The following is an 8,704-nucleotide window of genomic DNA, read 5'->3' on the forward strand; positions in this document are numbered from 1 at the left end:
ACGCAAAAGCATTTAGAATTAAGGCTCTTTCAGATTTGTTGAGCTATCGTATTGTTTTATTTGAAATTTGACTCTGGAACTGCATGGGTCTGATTCTAGCTACAGAGGAAGTTGGACACCCCTTCCTTTCATCTGCAAATATTGTGTGCCTGAAAGGAAAGAGAAGAGATGGGAGCTTCAGGATAAAAGGAGATAACTAAGGGAGACTTATAATGGGTGGTAGAGTCCCAATCCTGCAATCAGATCTGTGGAGGTAGATCTCTGAGGCTAGATGGAGCCCCATGTACTTCAAGGTTTCACAATAGGTGTAAGGTTCCTCCCATGAAGATCAGATTGCAGGATTGGAGCCATTTCAGGACAATCCCAATGTCCTGGGCCACGGGTTTAGAGATTTAGGAATAGAACCAGTTGGACACTTTTCAATTAACATGGCAGTTTTGACAACATTTTTGTTGGGAAGGTTTCTCAGGTCAAGGATGGAATTTCTGGTTAAAACCAGAGAGAGAGATCCAGTCTAGAATAGCCAGGTGACTAGGGTGCTTACCTGGGATAAGAAAGAATGGCAGACCAGAGACTTGACCTTAGGTCTCCCACAGCTTAGGTGAGTGCCCTAAACACCAGGCTATTGGCTGTTATGGGGTGGCAGACTTTTTGGTGAAAAGGTTTGAAACATCTTGGTTTATCCTGATGAAAATATCTGAAATTTCAAAAATTTTCACTGGATTTTTTTCTGCCCAGATCTGTTTAGGGGGTCTTTTGGCATGTGTTCTTGGTTGGGAAGGTGGGTGAAGAGATACTTCAGACCATTGGTATAGTAAAAATTAGCATAATGAGATATTCACATGAGTAAAAATTAGTACTCAGTGACTGAGGAACTGAATGTTAGTGTTTGTTTCCCCTATTTTTGGGTACATTCTGTGTGCATTCATTGATAAGAATATAAGAATGGCCATACTGCGTCAGACCAAAGGTCCATCTAGCCCAGTATCCTGTCTTCCAGTAGTGGCCAATTGTCAGGTGCCCCAGAGGGAATGAACAGAACAGTAATCACCAAGTGACCCATCCCCGGTTGTGTATTCCCAGTTTCTGGAAAATAGAGGCTAGGGACACCATTGATGGACCTATCCATTAACTTATCTAGTTATTTTTTTAACTCTGTTATAGTCTTGGCCTTCACAACATCCTCTGGCAAGGAGTTCCACAGGTTGGCTGTGCGTTGTGTGAAAAAAAATACTTCTTCAATTGCTATCCCTGTGGGTGCTCCACTTCAGGTGTTGGTGCAACCCAGTGCCACTGACTGGAGAATTTTGGTAGCAGTGCTTAGTTGGGACGCGTGTGCACAGTAGCCGCCTTGTGGTACCATTGGCGCTTGCGCGTTATGACCCCCTCAGTTCCTTCTCAACCATCCTTGGCTGCAGACAGAGCTCCAACAGCAGTGTCTTAAAATGACCTAAAATAGAGAAATAGAACAATTTAGATACCAATTAGTTAGTTATAGTTAGTAGACAGTGTAGAAATAGTCTTAAGTTTCAGTTTAAAACTATTTAGACTTCAAAAAAGAAAAAAAAAACCTTGGAGAGATCCCTTTCCTTCTTTATATCTGTTTAATTAGAAAATTAGATAAAGACAATGCCAGGCACCCCTGGATTCAAAAGATGCACTTCATGCAAGGATATGATGCCTGTCTCAGACGGCCACTGGCAGTGCATCCGTTGCTTAAAGGGGGGCGCACATTTTCCAGAAATACACTCTCTGCAACAACCTCAAAGCCAGAGCAAGGAGAGATAGGGATCTTAGACTAAAAATGATCTGAACAGAAAAATCCCTTACTCCTCCATCGGATGCTAGTGAGCCCCCAGGAGGGGAGTCTCCAGGCATCTCCTCCCTGGATAGAGCAAGTACCCTTTCCTCCAAAAAATCGAGGAAAAGGGAAACATCACTGACTCAGAGAGAACCGTTAAAGAGAAAACTGTCTCCAGCAAGATCACTACTCTAGGTGCCAATGGACAACAGGGTGAACACGTTCAATGCTCCTGGCACCTCCAGCACTGCCCGCATCAGAAGTAGGAATGGTAAAGACAAGGAATTGAGTGGCAGGCATAAGACAGCCTCCTCCTCCATGGCACTGACCACTCCCAGGAAGGACACAGTGCCGACAGCACCGAAAATGACAATGCCACCCCAGGTAGAAACTCCTACAGAGCATGTACTCACAAGACCTAAACCGCCAACACTGGCACTGACCAAAGCCACTCGGAAGAGGGCAGCACTGATGCAGGTGCCTGAACATATCTACTTGGCAGCAACGACCTTGGTGCCGATAACCTCTACGCCAGAGTCTCCCATTCTCAGCACCAGTGGCTCCCTGGTGCCGCCAGGACCGAAACGCCAGGACTCGACATCCGTGATGCACTTCTTAAGTGATGAGGAGGATGACATGGAGGAGGGAGTATTCTATTCCGGACATTCCTCCCCTTCTGGTACCGAACCCCAATCATCCTACACAGGTACCAAGAACTGTCTTCACAGAGACATACCCCAATGGCTGGCTAACCCATTGATGTGCCCACCCTTTCGATTCCCGATGCAATGGGCACACTGGGACCCATTGTCAGCATACAGATCACAACTGCAAAGGATTCTCACCCCTCAAAGAAAGCAGATATGACTCTCTATGGAGATGGCCACAGAACCCTCCAAGGCATCCAAGGACACAATGGAGGAGTTGAAGGACACCACATAAGACCTCTCACCAGAACATAACTCCTCTTCATCCCCATATGAGGCAATCATGCCCCCTCCACCCACAATAGCGGACGACTCAAAACAATTCCAAGAATTGTTTATAAGCGTGGCACAAAGCCAAAACATCACACTCAAAGATGTGACTGAAAGTCAGCACCAACTATTAAAGATTCTACACCCAGCATCCACAATGAAAATAACACTACCAGTGAACAACGCACTGATGGAATCGGTGGAAAAGGTATGGCAAACACCAGCCACCATACCACCTATAAGCAAAAAAGCTGACAGAAAATATTATGTATGTCCCCAGCAAAGGCATGGACTTTTTATTCTCCCACTCACAACCAAATTCATTGGTGGTGGATGCCATAAATCAGAGGGGTAAACAGCCCCAATTTAAGAACACACATCAAGACAAAGATGGCAAGAGATTAGATCTTTTTGGCCAAAAAGTATACTCGTCAGCAACACTCCAGTTCCTCACAGCGAACTATACCGCCCTATTGACAAAGTATGACCAATGCAACTACCAAAAACTCAATGAGTTCCTACCAAATATTCCAGAGGAAAAGAAGGAGCAGTTCCAAGCCATCATGACGGAGGGACAACTAGTAGCCCCAACAGTGCTACAAGCTTCCCTTGATACAGAAGAAACAGCAGCCCGTACAACAGCCACTGCCATAGTAATGAGGAGAGTCTCCTGGCTACAAGCCTCAGGAATCCCATGGTAACTACAAACCAAAGTAGACGATCTCTCGTTTGACAGGGAGAAATTATTTTAATAAAAAATGTATGACGTCCTGCACTCAGTGAAGGACTCCCATGCCGCACTCCGTACTTTGGGTATGTATACACCCCCAAACAGATGCAGATGATTCCAACCTTATAACAGCAACCGTGACAACCTAAACAAACTACTGCAACATCCATTTGACAACTCCAGGCCTTGCCACCAGGCACAGAGACCACCACAAAACCAGGCCTCAATGTCCCAAATGCTATCTAATAAGCCACAATTTTGAGGATTTGGTCAAGGGTCTGACCAACCTCCCACAACTTCCAGAGCAAATTACATCGAATACCCAAATTTTTGGCCACCAAGTTTGACCATTTTACCTAGCATGGGCATCCATCACCACAGACTGGTGGGTATTGGAAATAATAAGATCAGGATATACCATTCCTTTTACCTCCATCCCCCCTACACATACCCCTTCCCCATCCTTCTTCAGGGACCCTTCTCATGAGCATCTTCTGAGACAAGAAGTAAACCATCTTGTACAGCTAGGTGCCATAGAGCACAGAGGGAAAGGGTTCTACTTTCACTACTTTCTAACACAAAAGAAAAACGGAGGATGGAGACCTATCTTAGATCTCAGGAAACTCAAGAAATTCATTCATACCCACACATTCAGAATGGTCACACTGACATCAATAATCCCAGCACTGGAAGAAGGGGACTGGTTTTCAGCCCTTGACCTACATGACGCGTACTTTCACATCACTATACAACCCAGACACAGACGATTCCTACAATTCACAGTAGGCAGAGACCACTTCTGATACAGTGTGCTACCGTTCAGACTATCCACAGCTCTGAGAGACTTCACCAAGTCCTTGGCAGTAGTAGCAGCATACTTACGCAGACAAGGAATCATGATATTCCCATACTTGGATGACTGCCTGTTAAAGGGTCGCACTTGAACAGAAGTAACAAACTTCACACAGAGAACTATAACCCTCTGCCATACTCTTGGCTTACAGATAAACGAGAAGAAATCAACAGTTCTGGTGCAACAACTAAATTCATCGGAGTTTACTTAGACTCGGTAGAAGCAAAAGCTTCCCTGCCAAGGTCCAGATTTTACACAATGACCTCTCTCATATCTATGATCACAAACAGTCCGACGATCTCTGCACACACATGCCTGCAACTATTAGGACAAATGGCTGCCTCTACTTTCATAGTCAAACATGCACGACTACACATGCGCTGTCTCCAGGGATGGCTAAGCATGGTATACATACCACACAGACACAACCTAAACAAAATCCTATCCCTACCACCAAAAGTCAAATAGTCCCTATAATGGCAGACAATCCCGAGCAATGCGTGCAGAGGGGTTCAATTCCAACAAGTCCCTGCATCCATCCTAATCACCACAGAAGCCTCACTGATAGGATGGGGTGCTCACTTGAACCACCATCCAATTACAAAACGCTTTCTTGCAAGAATTCAGAACATATACCCTGAAGTCCGCAACCCTACAACAGCATGGGATCTAAATTTAGTCCTCAGAGGACTTACCAGAGCCCCCTTCGAACCACTTGCTACCCGTTCACTACTAGTGTTCCTAGTTGTGATCATCTCAGCATGTAGAGTGGGTCAGATAGGGGCCATCCTGGTCCATCTGCCTTACACTATATTCTTTAAAGAAAAAGTGACTATGCGACCACACCCTGAATTCATACCAAAGGTACCCACATCATTCCATATCAATCAACCTATACATCTCCCTGCATTGTACCCAAAACCACATGGGTCTACCCAGGAATCTGTTCTCCACACACTAGATGTCAGAAGAGCACTAGCATTCTACCTAGAGAGAACAAAATCTTTCCGTAAGTCACCAAGACTCTTCATCTCCACCACTGAATGATCGAAAGGCACAGTCATTTTGAAACAGAGACTATCAAAATGGATTTCAACTTGCATCCGCCTATGTTTTCAGCAACAAAAGATAGACTCCCCGACAGGGATCAGAGTCCATTCAACAAGAGCTATTTCTACCTTGATTGCTTTTCTACATAACGTCCCAATCAAAGAAATATGCCAAGCTGCCACTTGGGCTTCAATACACACGTTCACAAACCACTATGCAATTAAAAAAGCTCTGAGAATGATGCAATACCTGGCCTTACGGTATTATCATCAACTTTGCAACCTACTCCAGAACCCAGCCTTCCATAATGGGATGTTGCTTTGCAGTCACCTAAAGTGGAACACCCATAGGGACAGCACTCGAAGAAGAAGAGAAGGTTACTCACTTTGTGCAGTTACTGAAGTTCTTCGAGATGCGTGTCCCTGTGGGTGCTCCATTACCTACTCTCCTCCCCTCTACTCCGGAGTTTGCTATATGAGCTTTACAGTAGAGAAGAAACCGAGGGGGTCAGGACACGTGAGCGCCAACGGTAGTGCAAGGCGGCTACTGCGAACGTGCCTCCCAACCAGGCACTGCTACCAAAAGTCTCCAATTGGTGACACTTGGACACACCAACACCTAAAGTGGACAGGGACACACATCTCGAAGAACCTCAGTAACTGCACAAGGTGAGTAACCTTCTCTTCCTTTTGTTTGTTTTAAACTTGCTGCCTATCGATTTAATTTGGTGAGCCCTAGTTCTCATGTTATGACAAGGAGTAAATAACACATCCTTATTTACTTTTTCCACACCAGTTATGATTTTATAAACCTCTATCATATCCCTCCTTAGTTATCTCTTTTCCAAGCTGAAAAGCCCCAGTCTTATTAATTCTACCCATATGGCAGCTGTTCCATACCCCTAATCATTTTTGTTGCCCTTTTCTGAACCTTTTCCAATTCCAATATATTTTTTTTGAGATTAGGCGACCACATCTGCACGTAGTATTCAAGATGTGGGCGTACCATGGATTCATTCGTGTCTGCATTTCTGATGAAATACTGGTCTCAAAGCAGTTAATGGCAAAGCTCCAGATTTAATAGAACTGAAAGTAATATCTGCGTAATGAGAGTTTTTTTTATATATATAAAACTTGGTAGTGGACCAAAATTCTGGTAATGTTAACACAATTTATGATGCTTCTCACAAAGGTTTCACTGATGCAATGGTTTAAGTTCAGTTTGGTGGTCTCAACCTAGTCCCCAGTGGACAGGAGACCATAATAGGCATCCCTATAGTGGTGCAGCTGTAAGCTCTCTAGTGTAGCCGCACTAAGCCAGCACGAGAGAGCTCTCCCGTTGACTTAGTTACGCAACCCCCAACCAGGGCCGGTGCAACCATTTAGGCAACCTAGGTGGTCGCCTAGGGCACTAGGATTTGGGGGGCGGCATTTTCTTTGGCAGCGACCGTGGCAGCCAGATCTTCGGCCGTCCCAGTCACGGCCGGCATTTAGGCGGAGGGAGCTGGGGCAGGGGAGCGCGGGGAGGGCCGCCTGCAGCAAGTAAGGGGGGGGGCAGCATGCAGGGGAACTCCCCATCCCAGCTCACCCCTGCCCGCCTCCTCCCCGAGCATGCCGTGGCTGCTTCACTTCTCCCGCCTCCCAGGCTTGCGTGGAGGCAGAGCAGGGGTGAGCTGGGGTGTGGGGGGGTGCCTCAGGACGGAGGGTGCAGGATGGGGAGCTGTTGCAGAGGGGGAGCCTCAGGGTGGAGGGGGGAGCTGCCATGGGGGGGCACCTCAGGGTGGAGGGGGAGAGCTGCTGCGGGGGTGGGGGTGCCTCAGGGCAGGGGCTTGGGGACGGGGGAGGGCGCAAGGTGGAAGTTTCGCCTAGGGCGTGAAACATCCTTGCACCGTCCCTGCCCCAACAAGAGGCAGTAGCTATGCTGGTGAGAGAAGCGCTGTCCACATCAGTGCTTAGGTCAGTGTAATTTATGTCACTTGCGGGGGGGCAGCTTATTCACACCCCTGAGCAACATAAGTTATACTGACATAGCATAGATAGAGCTTCAGACTACAAAGGAAGAATGTTTTTTAACAGAGCAGGGTTCTAATAAAGTCTTGGTAAAACAATAGCCTGATGGACTAGGAAAGGGAATTTACAAACTAGTCAGAAAATGAGTTGGAGGCCAGGGGAAGAGTCAGATATCACCTGTGAATTATTCAGGTCTGACAGAAAGTCAAAGGAGAGTAATCTACAAAATGTTATGGAAATTTCTGAACCTTTCTTCATACGTAGTTTATTCTATAAAAATGTTAGAAGGATAAAAATGTTCCGCGTCAAGTTCCAGTCTGCTTCTGGGTTGACAGTAATCAATACACTCTTGCCTACTTTCTCCTTGGCTTTGCAGATTTTTCTGTTCACCTTCTCTAGTGTTCTGCTCCCATTTATAACTACAAGGACTGACTTTTAGAGACCAGGCCTGTCATCCTTGATCCTCTGCATTGATTGTGCAACAGCAAAACAACTTAATAACTTTTGACAAGAGCGTTGGCCTACTATATACAATAGCATGTATGTACCACAAAAGTGCACATACTTCCAAACACAGTGCTACTTTCCTAAAAATAGGAGCTTGAATATTAAAGACGCTTTCAGATATTATGGGGAGGTGGGGGTCATGAAAGTACCTAAGTGGGTGGATAGATAGAGTGAATATGTTTGCTATGCCATTACTTACCTGCTAGATAGACCCATATCTCCTGCTGCTCTGAATCACTGGGCCGAAACTACAGGCTTCCCAGAAGAATCCTACAATTGTAGAAGTTAGAGATGGAAAAAGGCCAAGTGGGTCATTTGGGACTGTCACAGTTCAGGGCAGCTGCACCTCACTGATTCGACAGGAGCACGCACTCTTGGCGTCCAGTTCCAGTTACCTTGCTGGGTGGAGGCCTGCGTCTTTCTCCCTTCTGACAGGGGTATTCCCAGGCTGCACAGTTCCCTGCCTTCGTGGTGTAGTTCCCAGCATAGACAGGTTGCCCAAGGACGTGCTTGCTTTCTCTTCAGAGACTGATAACAGAGTGATTGTCAGCAGATATAAGTTACCATGTGGCACTTCCTATTCAAGCCTAATTTATTCTTACAGTAAAAAGTATTACAGAGAAAACATATTAACAACAATAAAATAACTTACATGCCTGCTGGTAAGCTCAGCGGAATTAACCCCAGCCCTGACATAGGTTCTGGTAGGCCAGTCCTTCCAACCCCATCCTAAGGATTGGGGCCTTCTGTGGACCAGGTGTCCTGCCCATTTGCTGG

At 46.0% G+C, this 8,704-nt stretch overlaps 1 long non-coding RNA gene across 1 annotated transcript; it reads right to left on the reverse strand.

The window, feature by feature from the left end:
• Positions 1–1,397: 1,397 nt before the first annotated feature.
• Positions 1,398–8,386, reverse strand: LOC120400739. Its single transcript, XR_005596031.1, has 3 exons — positions 8,323–8,386; positions 8,127–8,197; positions 1,398–1,450 (listed from the first exon to the last, which is right to left on the reverse strand). It is a non-coding gene; the product is annotated as an uncharacterized LOC120400739 (long non-coding RNA).
• Between the last annotated feature and the right edge of the window lie 318 nt (positions 8,387–8,704).

This window comes from Mauremys reevesii, linkage group 3, assembly GCF_016161935.1.
Source record: "Mauremys reevesii isolate NIE-2019 linkage group 3, ASM1616193v1, whole genome shotgun sequence".
In the NCBI taxonomy this organism is placed as follows: Eukaryota; Metazoa; Chordata; order Testudines; family Geoemydidae; genus Mauremys; species Mauremys reevesii.